General features: G+C 41.0%; 1 protein-coding gene across 2 annotated transcripts in view; it reads right to left on the minus strand.

Annotated features, from left to right (window-relative positions):
• The window catches only part of LOC137186548 (tyrosine-protein kinase CSK), a 47315-nt gene that overhangs the window by 23241 nt on the left and 9295 nt on the right, over window positions 1-14779 (minus strand). The window contains exon 1 of one of the 2 annotated variants that reach the window (XM_067595570.1): window positions 6916-7028. The exons of the other annotated variant lie outside the window; for it this stretch is intronic. The gene's annotated coding sequence lies outside the window, so the exon portion shown is untranslated. Of the gene's footprint in view, window positions 1-6915; window positions 7029-14779 lie in introns of those variants that run through there. 2 annotated transcript variants of the gene reach the window in all.

The following is a 14779-nucleotide window of genomic DNA, read 5'->3' on the forward strand; positions in this document are numbered from 1 at the left end:
ACTTCCTAAAGTGCAGTACCGAATGACAGTAATATGTTTGTGTCTTGTGTGTCCCATTTATTATCACTAGTATTGTGTTCTAAATCACATTCTTCTTAAGGTGTCTGCACAAGTGTCTGTGATCCGCATCTGCGGCAGCAACCTCCTGTACTGAAGCTGCTTTGATGGATCTACATAAAAAGAGATGTGGGGTCCTGTTGCTCCTCTACCAACTACTGTATGATCTTGTTTCACTACATTAATATTTCACTTCTCTGTGCCTCTGAGACAAATTCCTGCATATTCATCATACTCTGAGAATAAAGCGATGTTAACTCTTGTTACCGCATGTACTGCACCACCATCCAGAATCCTGAAAGAGAGAGTTATTTAACTTTTTAAGTTGGTTCTCACTTAGGTGATTGTCATGATGATTTTCATCTGATCGTCATATCTGCTTCTGTTTCTTTTGCAGCACAGTTTGATGTAATCTGCTCATATAATTATTATGTTATTGTAATTTGTTAGAATTTTAAAATCTTTTTTTTTTTTTTTTTTTTTTTTTTTTTTAAAGGGGACATATTATGCTTTTTCTGGTTTTCTATTATTTCTATACTGTTATGATGTCAGATATCTATGCTGAACATGGTCAATGTTCCAAAACTTGAGGTAAACATATGTAGAAATTCTGCCTGAAAGTCAAAAGCCAGGGCTTCAGCCTGCTCTGAATGCTTTGTTTGCAACAGTTTTTTCTATCTTGCTGACGAGTTGATTGTTGTCAGATTGTTGTGCATGCTCATAAACAGCTGTCTGTTCTGTAGCCTTGGTTGCTGAGGTTGTTGCTAAGGTTTTTCTGTGTTATTTGCATTTTCCACTCTCATATTTTGGATCGGATTCTGCTGAATATGTACGGATGTATCTGAGAAGTTGACATTCCGAGTAAAGAACGAGAAAAAGTAGTGAAATCCTACAGTTATAGTTTGTTTCAGTTTGTTTATGTAGCCTCCCAAGCAGCCAGAAGTTGGCCATGACATGTTAGAAAGTAATTACCTATTAACTATTTTTACACCAGGTAGTTTTACAAACTTTCGTCGGAGACAACTGGGATTCACTTCGCATAATCCGCTGTTACTAGAGAACCAGGCCATTTTCGGTCAAAGTTAGCGCTCAAGAAGTTCTTTTAAACCCAGCTGAAGCGTTCGTTGACTGGTGGAGCTGCCAACGGCTTGGCAACGGCTGACACTGGCAGCCACCCGCAGCTTTGGCTTCAACAGCTGCTGGGAGGTTCCAGGCTGGAGGGAGAGCATTTACCGGGCGGCACTTCACCAAAAAGCACAGCGTGAGAGGCAATTGCTCCACGGGTGACGGCTACAATGAAGCCACTTTTCAGCAGAGAAGTGAGTAACGTTTAGTGCACCGAACTCCGCTGAAAAAATACTATTTAACATAGCGATGATTGGTGATGGTTCACTTGTTAACTAATCATTTAAGTTACATTTTCACTGCAGTCCACATTTACCTACAAAATATGTGCTGAATTAAACAGTGGCTCCTAATGTTACTTTATTTTTAAAATGTCACCCATATTGCTTGCCTTACACCTAAAACAAGGCCCATTTTAAATAGTGTATTTTTATATGGGAGTTTGGTATCAGTGTTGTTAACTCAGAGGCTGCGTCGTCAGTGGACACTCTCCCAGCGTTTCAGAGCAGAGAATACTGCTTATATTTTTTTATTGAAACCTCACTTTATATACTTGGCATTTTTTTAATCATTCAAATTCGACTGGGTGGTTAATTACACATTTTTCTGTGGTGAGACAAACTCAGAACACATATTATTGCTCTACACTGACTTTAAAAACAAGTTCACACCAGCTGCTCTGACAGGGGATGACAAACTGACTTAATCCAGTAACAGTGCAGAAAATGGCAATATAGAGTAATATCACATTTTCTAAATTCATAATTGTTGGCACTGCCATGACATTAATCTCATCTAGATTTGAAAGCTTGAAACATTCACTCACAATTGCACAAATCAGGTTCCCAGTTCCTTGTTAATAGAGCAGATCAAATGTGTCCTCTTAAAGTATAGAGTTGTATTTTTTCTTTGAAAGCGAGTAACTGTTTTGGACATTTAGCTTACGCTTTTGTCCAAATCTTATTAGCCGACGCTCAACCTAAGAATAAAGTGCTGTTTGTACTGGACACCTACCATGTAAAACTTAGAGCAACCATCAGCTTAACATTACAACATTATCACAGTTTCTGTTAGTTTCCCCTGGATGAAGAAAAGCTTATAACAGAAATCAGTGGAGAGAGCAGGTGTTGAGACTGTTATTGTCAGTTTCTGAAAGTACTGTGACAAAGCCTCGGGTTATGTAAACAGAAGTCTCTGGTCCAAGGCGGGCCTGCTAGAACACTGTCCACAGGGTTACAAAAGTCTACTTTTACTTTGGGCCAAGCAAAAATTTCACCCCAGATACATGGCTGCTTAAATCATGTTCTGTGGGAAATTTAATATATTAAGACTGCATTAGACAACAGCTCCCATTGCACTCAACAAAGGACAGCATTATGACCATTAACCAGTAAACAACATCCCCATCAAATTCCACGACTGGGTAGTCAAGTAATTCCACCGAATGAAGAGAGCACTATAAACACAACATGTTCAGGACATCTTACATTTGGTATAAAGCAGCTGTGTGTTGCTTCTTTGGGAATACAGTTTTCAACTTATGCCACTCTGAGGTTAGCATTTCAGTGATGTAGAAAAGCTAATAATTTAGAGGACTCAAATTAATAGTCATGTTTTGCCAAAAGTTTTTTTTAGCCTTCTAGTACTAAGGAGAGAAGAGAGGATGGACTAGAGCAGCTTTGCAGCCGGCTGAGGAGGATGAAACATATGTGTAGCTACACCGTACAGCAAGAAGAGAATCAGCATTTGATTGGCTTTATTTCAGCCGATAAGATCCATTAAAATATACCTGGATCAGCGGCGATACCTTCTCAGGACGTCCCTATTTTTTGAAACTATACTGTTTTTGTAGCAAGTGATGGTACTGGCAGCTAATTAAAACCATGTCCACGTGTGTTTGTGGACGAGGCGCCTTCCCAATCTGACCAGTTGTTACATCAAGTCAGTCGAGTGTCAGTTTCTCTGGCTAACTGATTTGAAAATGAGAAGCATAGTATGTTTTGCCTTCTTCATATGCAGACACAACGATAAACATCTGCTTATGTACAGACTTGTCTGTGACTAATTGCCTTCCTGTATGATCCGACAGCTGGGCAGACACAAACGGACCTGCAGACTCTGTGACACTTCCCTCTACAAACAATCATGCCTTAAAACATCATCCAGCCGTTCCACTGAGTATTGTATTATCCTGTATGATTCAGTATGTAGTGCTAAAAATTGTACAGTTTTGTATAACTTCATTTGGTATAGTATACATAGATTACCATTTTTATCCATTACATAATTCAAACAATGACTTATTTCTTAAAAGAGGAGAGGAAAGAACAGTTATGACAATTGAACCCTGACTCATACTCAGTACAAAGTTTGTATTGTAGTATTGTAGTGTACTGGCAGCAGAAGAAGGTGGGGGGGAATATGGAAATGTGACCTACTGGGTATGCAAATATACAGTATAAGCTCACAAAAAAACCACTCAGAGGGCTGGAGGCTCTGCGGAGTGGACAGCATGGAACTGTCAACAACAAATGATTCGTGGCTGCATCACATTTCCCCATATGTAAAGTTCTTGACAGCCAGCCTGTTTGCAACAGCTAATGATGATCACATATGAAGCATATCAGGTGGCGTGCATGTCACAATGAACAAACATGATACCCCTGGTTGGGAAATATGCAAATACGGATATGTGTACAATAGTGAAGTGATACATTTTTAGTGTCTGTCTCTATGTGTGACATTCAACACAATTTGCATTTTACCTCTGTCACAGTTTCACATGCAGCTGAGGCTGAGAACAGATTTGCAATTAGTGAGCATGTGAGAGTGCTGGTGTCATTTTTGACAGAACAGACACATTTTTAAATTACAGGATAAACCCCCGCTTAACCACACTACTAGCAAAACTCAGCTTTGGCTTCCAGTAGCAAATGTTGATGAGTTGATATATCCCCGATCAAAGGAAACTCAAAAGGTCATTTTAAGTGCGAGTCTAATGATAAGCAGCACACAGACACCACAGATAACCTTTGAGAACTTGCTGCTTACCGGACTCATCATTAAATTACAGCATACAGACTGACAGTTGAATGGAGGAAGCAGATCTGATAGGCCAACACGGCCATCATGTATGTGACCAAGTGTCTAAAACTATTTTAATAAACACAACTTATTTTTCAAAACCTAACAATACACTGATACAGAGACTTGTCCAGCATACAGCATGTGCTGGACAAACATGTAGCAACAATGCATATGTTATACATTTTTTCATACTTCTTCGTTTTTGTCTCTGTATGTGTGTTTGCAATTGCAATTACAGTATGTGGATCAATGTGTGTATATGAGAGCGTGTCTATGCTGAGACACCCCCCCAACAAGGAATGAGGAAGTGGGCTTCATTTTGTACAAATGCAGACCCACGATGCGCCCAGAGATGGATGCAGTATCTCCAGTATAAGCCTCAGTGTCCTCATGTCCTTTTCATCTGGATGACCTGTCTCCCACCACAGCAGGCAGTCACTACTAGGCCTCCACATGCCTCCAATGATTACGTGGACCTGACAGATAATGTTCAGTGCAGGGATGAAAATGACTGTACAACAAGGTTTCCTCACCATGCTAAAACAGCAAACTGGGTTCTTATAAATAAGGAGATATTCATTCTGCAGAGATTGTACATACAGTATATACTGTACATGTATGTAGTAATTCTGTTTCCTGGCTACTGGTCCCATTTATCATCATCCACTAAAGAAATCACACTGTTTGGGGACAACACTGGAGACCTCTTTCTCAGCACTTGCCCACTGCAAGTTCAATACTCACGCTTGCTTTAGACCTGTTTTTGCCTGTCAGGTCCTGAGGACAATATCAAGGTTTCAGTCTCATTTATTGTTCAACTCTCAGGACCGAAACAAAGAGCTGAAAGTGCCTGAAACTGCAAAGAGCTGAGAACTGTTGATTCTCAGTGAGATCAGCGGTAACTGCAACACTTCAATATCACAGAGTCATTGGGTTTAATGTTTATATCAAAAAAATACTAATAGGAGGTCTAAAATGTCTTAAGCAAAGGAAGGATTCCATGATGCATGAGGAAATAAAGCAACAAAGATTATGTATTAATGAGTACATTTGAAACATTTTTTTTTAAAAAAAGCTCAGACACTGAAACAGAGAGACTGTATCAGGGGGAATTCAAAGCAGCAAACTGAAGGTAAATATTTTGGTACAAACAGGTGCATGGAAGGGACTCTGGAATTTCAAGTAGAGCAGAGAGCTGCCATGGACAGTAAATAATAAAGGAGAAGAACATGGAGCGAAGGGAAGTTTAGAGAGTCTGTAGCTTACTCAATCATTACAACTGTGTGGCTGCCTCTGCCATCTGCCACATGAAACATTTCTAGCCAGCGTCACCTTTTTTTAGATTTGGGGCTGATTTCACTGTCCCACAGAAATGCCTCTCTGCGTTTTTCCTGTTCTTTCTGGCTCATCAAGAACAGAAAGAGACCGAGATGCAGTCTTCTGTATTGTGGCATCCTTTTAAACATTTACTTAAAGGGGACATCTTACGCACTTTCTGGTTTTCTGTTATTTATACTTATTTATTTATGATGTTATCCTGATGTCGGATGTCTATGTTAAACATAATCAAAGTTCCAAAACTTGATGTCAATGTTGTATTTATGTAGAAATATTCCCTGCAAGTCAAAAGCTCTTTTTTCCTACCTTGCTGACGAGCTGACGTCAGCTCATCATGAATGCCCACATAAAAGTCCGTCTCTTCTGTAGCCTTGGTTGCTAAGGTGTTTCCATGTGTTGTTTGCCTTTTCCACACGCATATTTCAGATTGGATTCGGTCTCTAACATGTACAGACGTATTTGAGAAGTTGACATTTCGAGTAAAGAACAAGAAAAAGTAGAGAAATCCTACTACTATAGTTCGTTGCTACTATGGTTTGTTGACGTAGCATCCAGAGCCGGCAGAAGTCTGCCGAGAGGGGCAGCTTCCAAGAGCTGGCCAATCAGGACAGAGTGAGCTCATCGAGAGGGCGGTCTTGAAGAGATGGGAGCTAAAATGGCCTGTTTCAGACAGAGGCTTAACTGAGGGGCTGCATAAAGGGCCAGTATGAGTTAAATAAGGAGTTTTTTTGAATTGTAAATCATCCGAAGATATAGACCTGGAAATGAGCATAATATGCCCCCCTTAACTTTAAAAATGCTGCCCAACACAACTACTAGAAGGATTAGATCTAAGTGCCTGGCTCAGGGGTATCTCACTGTTAATCATGAAGGGGGAGGGGGGAAGATTAAAAACATTTAGTGTCACCAGACAGCTCAGAGATTTGAACTTACAACCTTCAGTACACACGTGCCTTTCAATAACCTGAACTCTTGACAGACTGCAGTAAGACGGCTTGATGGCTTGACTCAGTCTGAGTCTGTTAAATACATCATTTGTGATCTGGATAACCAACAAAGCACAGTGGGTTGGTCTACCGGTTATAAAAAAAAAATAACAGGTTGTAGTCCTGTATTAAAAAAAAACATTAGAAGTAATCCAATTTAAGCAAACAGGCAAGGTTGTGCTATGAACACCAACCCTCTGCGAGTCAGATGGCTGCATTGTACTAAAAGAAAAAAATGGTTTAAACTGGTGCCAGAAAAACAATGTCCAAAGACCAGAGATCACATTGAAATTCTGAACTGAACAACAGGAAAAAAACTCACATCCTTTCTTTGCAGCGGAGCAAAGGAGTCATGTGCGTGTCTAATCCACAGCCGTCATCCCCTATTTTTATCGAACTGAATGAAAAATAGAGCAGCGTGACAGAGAAACCTCTTCCACCACAGACAGACAGACAGAAAGATAGGTGGGTAGACAGGCAGCCCTCCTGCCTGCCTGCCTGCCTGCCTGCCTGCCTGCCTGCCTGCCTGCCTGCCTGCCTCTCTGACGTAACAAGTGACAGGCTTGGGCTGGCCACTGATGACAGATTACAAAAGCAGGGAGGCAGGAAGTGGAAGAAAGAAAGGAAGAGGGGAGAGAGAATCCCCCCTCTCGAGCTCTGGGAGGCTGCTGGACTGGAGAGAGCAGAGGGGAGGAAGGGTAGTGGTGACGGCTTATTGTTTGAGCTCTGTGTGCTGCGGTTCCAGTCTCAGAGCACACTCATCCAGGCCTGGCTATTTATATCCTCGCAATATCCATGCAGGCGGAGGCAGGCTGCAGTCGTTTTCATCATTGCATACATTATGGAGACGCTGCATTAAAAGAGTCTGTCTGCTGTGAGCGTGACTGCTTGTGCTAATTTTCACACAGGATTTCCCCATTTATATTTAGACGAGGTTGGGTGGCGTTTCCAGGATTGTACGCTGTGTTTTTTTGTTTTTAGAAACACGTCTGCACAAGTTAAAGGACCAGAATGCCCAGTCAAGTTATATATTTGTGTTGAAAATGTAATTAATTCAAATTAATTTAAATGAATTCTTCTGAACTCTAGTAATACAGTAAAACATGGAGCTTTTCTAAAAGACTGAAAATGCAGCTGCAGCGTTGTGACGGTATAAACTAAACACCAACTGATTTGATCATGATGAAGGAACATGTCCTCCAATTCTACAATATGGCACTTTCATACTTTTTAATAGTTTTCACAGCTATGTTAGACTGTGGCTGCTAAGACACAACTTGTTAGTGGGAGAAATGTATTGTTGGTTCAATTCTCTTCAGGAGCAAAACTGATAATAATAAAAAAAGATAAACTAGTGCTAGTCTTATCCTTTAATACTTGGTTGTAATTTTTACAGTAGCAGGTAGTCAATACTAGCTTTGCTAGCTTAGCAATAGTTAACAAGAGAATGAAATACATGTAGAGCTGAAACAATTAGTCTGATCGACAGAGACAACAATTCACTGGTTCAAACAGCTGAAATGTGAATGTTTACTGGTTTTCTTAGACTTTCATTAAGATAGTAAATTAAATATCTATGATTTTGGACTGAAAGTTAACACAGCAATTTAAAGTCAACTTGGATTTTCCCTATTTCTAACATTCTACAGACCAAAACAATTGATCGGAAAATAATCGGCTGATTGATCAATAATGAAATGAACTGCTAGTTGCAGTCCTGCCTACATGACATACACAGCTCTTCACATACAACAGGTTTGTGTTTAGCATAAAGTGAAGAGAGTTAAGGAATTAACTTGAGTGCAACATGCTCAAAAGCACAGTAACAGCAGTGAGTATGTGTGAATTTGGCTCCATTAACTATTGAGTGTGAGATGCAAAGTAAATCACGGTGGTGTAAGTGTGTGTGTGTGTGTGTGTGTCAAAATGCAGAGTGAACAGAAGGATAGACTGACTGACGACTACTCCGGCCTGAGTGCAAAATGATATGTGGAGGCAGATAAGAGTAGGAAGCTCCCAGAGTGGTGATGGAAGGGTTGGGAGGTGGAGGTGATGCGGGCTGAGAGCCAGAGGCTTGTGGTGATCTGGGAGGCTCTGTGCTCTTCTGACAGGACATCTGCCCGGCAGGTGCATATTGTATGTGCGCACACTCTTACTTATCCTGTGAATGTTACTGAACTGTCAAAACGTGCACGTCCTTGCACACAAGCTCACAAAGGCTTTATCCTCTGGCCTAATATATGCTGCCACTTAGATACATATGCATACATATTCTTCCACCGGGGCCTAATGTATGCTGTCCCTCAAATACGCACGCATGCACACACACGCACACACACTGAAGTGGCTTCAAGCATCCCAGGAGGTGAGAGAGAATGGGTAAGGAGAGAGGGAGGGGGGAGCTGCCTGCTGCTGCTTTCATTGCCTCTCCTCCTCCTTTGATGGCAACACATGACAACTCTTCCATTCAGACCAGAGGAGGAGGAGGAGACGAGGAGGCAAAGCATGAGGATGGAGACACAAAGAATGTCATTAGCAGCAGCCACAGCGGGGTGCTGGTACAATATGGCAGCGGCATTAGTGGTGACTGCAGCTCCAAATCTCTTTAATAAAAGAAGCATTCAGTGGCAGCGGCACTGACACCATGGAGAGAAATCACACTCAGTAGACTAAAAAGCAGAGAGGCACACAGGGAGAAAACGGAGACAGTAAGTAAGAGAGAGGTTAAAGGCAAAATCCAAATTGCAGAGGACGCTGGAATACTGTGTGGCTCAAAATAGAGATTATACAGATTACCTGAGCGGTGAGTAATCCCATATTGAGAAAGAAATTGACTAGGTACAGATTTAGTGAGTGCAGCCTCGAAAAAGAAGGTAGACACAAGCAGATTTGGTTGCTTGAAGGAGAATACAAGGACAAATAGAAAAAGGAGCAGCACTTCCTTCTGAAAGATATTCATCAGGTACTGCGGCCGAGCTTTAGTGCTGGCTGCTCCTCTGGCAACCAGGTCAGACCTCTGAGTCTGCTCTGATCTGTGGTTTTGTCAGTTATGTCAGCTGTAGGCTGGTTTTGATCTGCAAATAATGAATTAAATGCTGGATAGGCTCCTTTGCATTTAAGAATACAGCGTTGAGAAGTTTTTCCAAGGGGCAGATTTTCTTGGTTCATATTCAGTGTTATCCATTGTGAACCTACTGTAGCCGTCTCTGTCACGTCAACATTTTTCTAGCTCTCTTCTCCTTTTAAAAAAAAAAAAAAAATCAGCACCGCTTTGGCTGGTTATATGTGAAGACGTTTCTCCTAAATCTGACATAACTGACATTAAATCTGTTTTGGCAGAGAACATGAATGGTCAGAAGATAAGAGAGACCTGAAAGTAGCAGCTATAGAAAATCTAATCCCTTTACTCTCTACATGTCATCATTTTACATTTCATCTACATTTCAGGCCCAACCGAATCTCTTTGTTTTCTGTTATGTAACATGTTTCAAATTGCAAATCGACATTTCAGCATTTTGTAAATGAAGAACATTGTGTTCTACGGATGCATATTCTAATTTGGATCAGAGTTCACAAAGAAACAAGGGAAGTGAAAAGGAGACAGACAAAGAAATGGAGACACAGTGAGAAAGAGACATGGCGCGCTGTAGAAAGGGAAATACAGATGACAGAGTGAGATAGCGAGAGAGAGAGAGAGATGCTCACAGATGGAGAGGACAGAGATCAGGGGAGCAAGGACACAGCAAAAGAGGAGGAGTCAGAAGAGTCTAGAGGAGTGGTGGGTGTAGACGACGAGGATGGAGGATAGAGACAGACATGAAAGTGCTGAGGACTGCCTGGTGTCTTGGCAGAGGACTATAATCTGCTGGTCCTTAATATTAACAGCAGTCATCTGTCGGTTCCAATGCCAACCATGAATAATGGAGGCTCCACCCAGCTATGCCAGCACTCTGAATTATTAATTCACAACCACAGACTTGCATTAGTGCACAGTGTGGGGTGCTCTCCACTGCGGGGTCCAGGCTTTGACGGAACCACACGCGTGCACTCACACACAGGGAAGGGAAATTGTGTTTATACGCATGTATGCAGACAGATATTTAAAAGGCTGGTATTGTGGGAAACATGAAAAATGAGCTTTGGGATGGATTATGGTGATGGTGGAGGCCCTCCTGTGCTGTAAAATTACTCAATTCTATCTCCTCGGTCTTTTTCAGTTATTTGAAATTTTGAAATGCGCGGCTCAAGAGTTAGCGGTGGTGAGGCGGAACTCATTACTACATCACACCAGAAAGTCAAATCAAATATGCTAGGAAGCTTTAGCATGAGCCCATCACTGCTGTAGCTTCTGTAGTCGGAGTTTGCATCTTAGCTAGTTGTTCGGCAGCGAAAAAGTCTTAACAGCCTTCCAGAGGATGGAAATATATGCCTGAAATGGCTGAAATTCATTTTTGGAGGCAATCTTCCTTCCGTTATCGGCAAGCGGTTGTGTGTGGGTTCCGCGCATTTTATAGCCGACTGTCTGCTTAACAGAGACTCAGCACGCCGCAGGATTTTCAACTTTTTCATCCTCAATCTTGGAATGAAGTTTTAAAACAAGCGCACATGTAAACATTGTTTCTTTCTGTCACTCAGCTAAAGGAATATAATATATCTGTGCTAAAGCTAAGCTAGCGACCCTCAGCTATGTTTCAAAAAAAAAAAAAAGAGGAAACCTGGAAACATGTGAGGAAACCTGGACACAATCTTATAGTTCTGAAACATCCTTTTGAAATCTCAACTGTGCAACAGCAGTTTCTTCCCCTTCATTCAGGGTCAGTCGGTTCATAGACCTCTATATACTGTCTTATGTCTCCAGCTGCAGCCATTACTCCAGGTAAAGATGCGGTGTACAGGAACTTGCATTATTCATTAGATCGTATTCCGATTGGCTGGGGGTGAAGGTAAGGGCCACATCTCCAGCCAATCAGAGTAGGTGCTCATTAATAATGCAGATTTTATGTAAATAGCTTCCGAACCAGCCTGCTGGAGGACAGAGGGGAGTCTGGGCTGTAAGGAAGGATGGATGTAGAGAAATCGAAACAACTTCTGTTGAATAAAATGTCACAGATATGTTTAAAATAGACTCAGTATTTATAAAAAGGAGTCCAAAAAAGCCACAATACCAGATGTTAACATGTTTACATGCATATTCACACATTGGAAGGAAGTGAAATTATTCTAGTCAATGATGTGGCTAACGGGTTTTTCCATTAGACAACTTCTCTGCCACAGATGTACTGTTTCGTTTTATATTTTGGGCAACAACGAATGTGATTTATTTCACATAAACACTGCTGTTACTATCATATCACTATCATGTCACACATTTCAGGGTAAGTGATGAATAGTGGCTATATTTAGAATTACTGTTCCCAAAAATGTAAATATACAACAAGTATCTGGTTCCCCAAATCTTTGCGATATGAAAGTGATAAATGAACAACTGTTCTCTCAAAATCCAGCAAAATAACCAGTTAATAATCATAACTGTTTCAGCTACAATAGTCCAAACCCTAGAGACGAAGCTAACTAGGTCATTAGTTTCTTTTCATAGGCTAGGTTAAGAAATGTAGCCTAATTAGCTGAAAGGAGAACTGCCTGACAGATGTAAATCAGTGCACCACTGCTTCGATAGTATGCTCAGCGGTGTGCGTAGTGGATGTGAGTGAAGGTCTGAGGGCTGGGTGTGTGCCTCTGTCTGGATATGTGTGAGTCAGAGACTGAAACACTGAGGCATGTATTGTCACTTCTCCCTGTCAACAATATGCCCCAGTTTAGGCCTTATTAAATCACACCACTCATACAACCACATTCACATGTGAACACAATCATGTGCACACAAACAATTCCTACTTTTATCACTGACTTTGCATCTGTTGCAAGGAGTACCTCACCGAGAGGACTTTTTTTCCCCCCCTTGCACTCCACACCTCTCTTGATCAAAGCAGAAAACAACTCTGCTTCTTCACACACACAGTCAGCCAACACAACCTGCCAACCAGTCTCCACTGTCAGGCAGGAATACAGAACATCAGTTGAAAGCCATGAACAAATTCATGCAATTTAAAATAACATGCAGCTGTCTTTAAAGCATTTGAATGTGTGTGTGCGCCACAGAGAGTGTTGTGTAGGCTGACAAAAACTGCATTTGGGCTGCACATCCAGAGACTGTTTTCACCTGTGGAAGAGAACATTAGGTGGTAAGGTGATGGTAATGGTGTGGGTGAGAAAACCCTGGTAGACAGTGAGACACACGAGAGGCATCACAGAGAAGAATTTCTGCTAATGCAGAGCCAGTGTTTGCAGAAGCAGCAACTGCAAATCTTGCCTGCAGAGAGCAGGGTTCAGGGATTTCTTCAGTAAATTCACAAAAGCCTCACACACACACACACACACACACACACACACACACACACACACACACACACACACACACACACACTGTGTATAGTGATAACCCTGTTCACTCTCACAGCCCAGGGACACACATACAGCCTTCAAGATAAGTCTGTTTAAATGGCCTAAAAATTATATTGCAGTATATTTTCAATATTCTGAAGTAACAATGAATATCATCATTATATATACATTTGTCCCTTATCATTTCTATAGACAAACAGATGGGTGTTTGTCTATGTACCCTCTCCATATTCACTCTGCCTAAAAATGCATGTTCACCTGAAAGGTTCGTAATATTAAGGGCCATCCCAGAGTAGCACTAAGGCTGTATTTCAGTTCCCCTGGTTCAGTCCAAGGAAAATAAACTGTTGGACCAATTGAACCACAGGTGTGAACACATACTTCATGTTACTCTGGGAGCCTGACAGGTCCTTTCAAATGCTAGAATCGGACTCACCGCTGGCTTCACACTCATCTTGCTGGCTTAAACAGACGTTTTGCTGACAAAATGAGATATTAAAGCAGGGATGACAATACCAGTTATCTTCATTTGCAAAAAAAACAACAACCCAATTTCCTAGAGCCTAAGGGGACATGTTCACATTGCTTGGTTCTTTCTGATCAACAGTTCAAAACCAAAGGATATTCAATTTACAATGCTAAAAGCAGCAAATATTTTAGCTTGATGAATTACTTTGTTATTAACTGATTCTCAAAATCATTGCCAATTAATTTTCTGTTGTTTCAGCACTACATTACATTTGTGGTGACACGAGAGACAGCAAGAAACGACAGAAAAGGACACAATATGGACACCTGAGAAAACATCCTGACAAGAGACTGTGTGTCAAAGTCTTGTCCTGCACATGTAACAGTGCTCAACACTGGTCGAGGAATATTACTTTGCATGTGCATATAAACTAGAGCCTGACCAATATATCGGCCAGATATTGGCCTATCATGGATATATCGGTATCGGCGTAGGCCTATATGTTGTCCAGTGTAGACTGATATATTTTTATATTTTTTAAAATTATATAGGCAGCATTTTATGTATATTTGATCCTTTATCTTAATTCAAGTTTAATATAAACGTACATATGTTTTTTTATTCCATGTGTTTTTTTATGTATAGTTATTTACAATTGCAATACAATAATAAACAACACAATAAAGTCAAATTTGTGGGATCATTACAAAAAACGTGTGTTTATGTAAATATTCTATATAAGATTATTGGCCGATATATTGATATCGGAATTTTTTTACTCCCTAATATCGGTATCGGTCCTAAAAATCCAGTATCGGTTGGGCCCCTATATAAACAGAATGGTACTTTATGAATGCAATAACAGCATAGTGACAACATGAGACGCCTCCTATGCCAGTAACAATACACAGCCTTCTGGTTGCCTGGCTAAGCTAAATGCAGGAAGCATCTGACAACAACCATGAAAATAATCTACAACCTAACGTTTATCTAAACTCTGCCTCTTACTTGACACAATGAGGTTAACACTAAAACAAGTCAAAGAACATGTAGGGAGGGGTCCGCATATTCAAAATGGTTGGTACATTCTTGCGTTCCCAGGAGACTCAAGAAGGCTCTTTGCAGAAACGTGAGACGGGCTGACCCCATGGTCTACTCAGAGGTCTGGACATCAGCAAGAATAGCAGATGATCTGTGTATGTGACACTGATAGAGAGCATCCAAGTAATGATATATAGGTCTGAATGGGTGAGTG

The sequence above is a fragment of the Thunnus thynnus genome, chromosome 1 (genome assembly GCF_963924715.1).
Source record: "Thunnus thynnus chromosome 1, fThuThy2.1, whole genome shotgun sequence".
NCBI classification, from domain to species: Eukaryota; Metazoa; Chordata; class Actinopteri; order Scombriformes; family Scombridae; genus Thunnus; species Thunnus thynnus.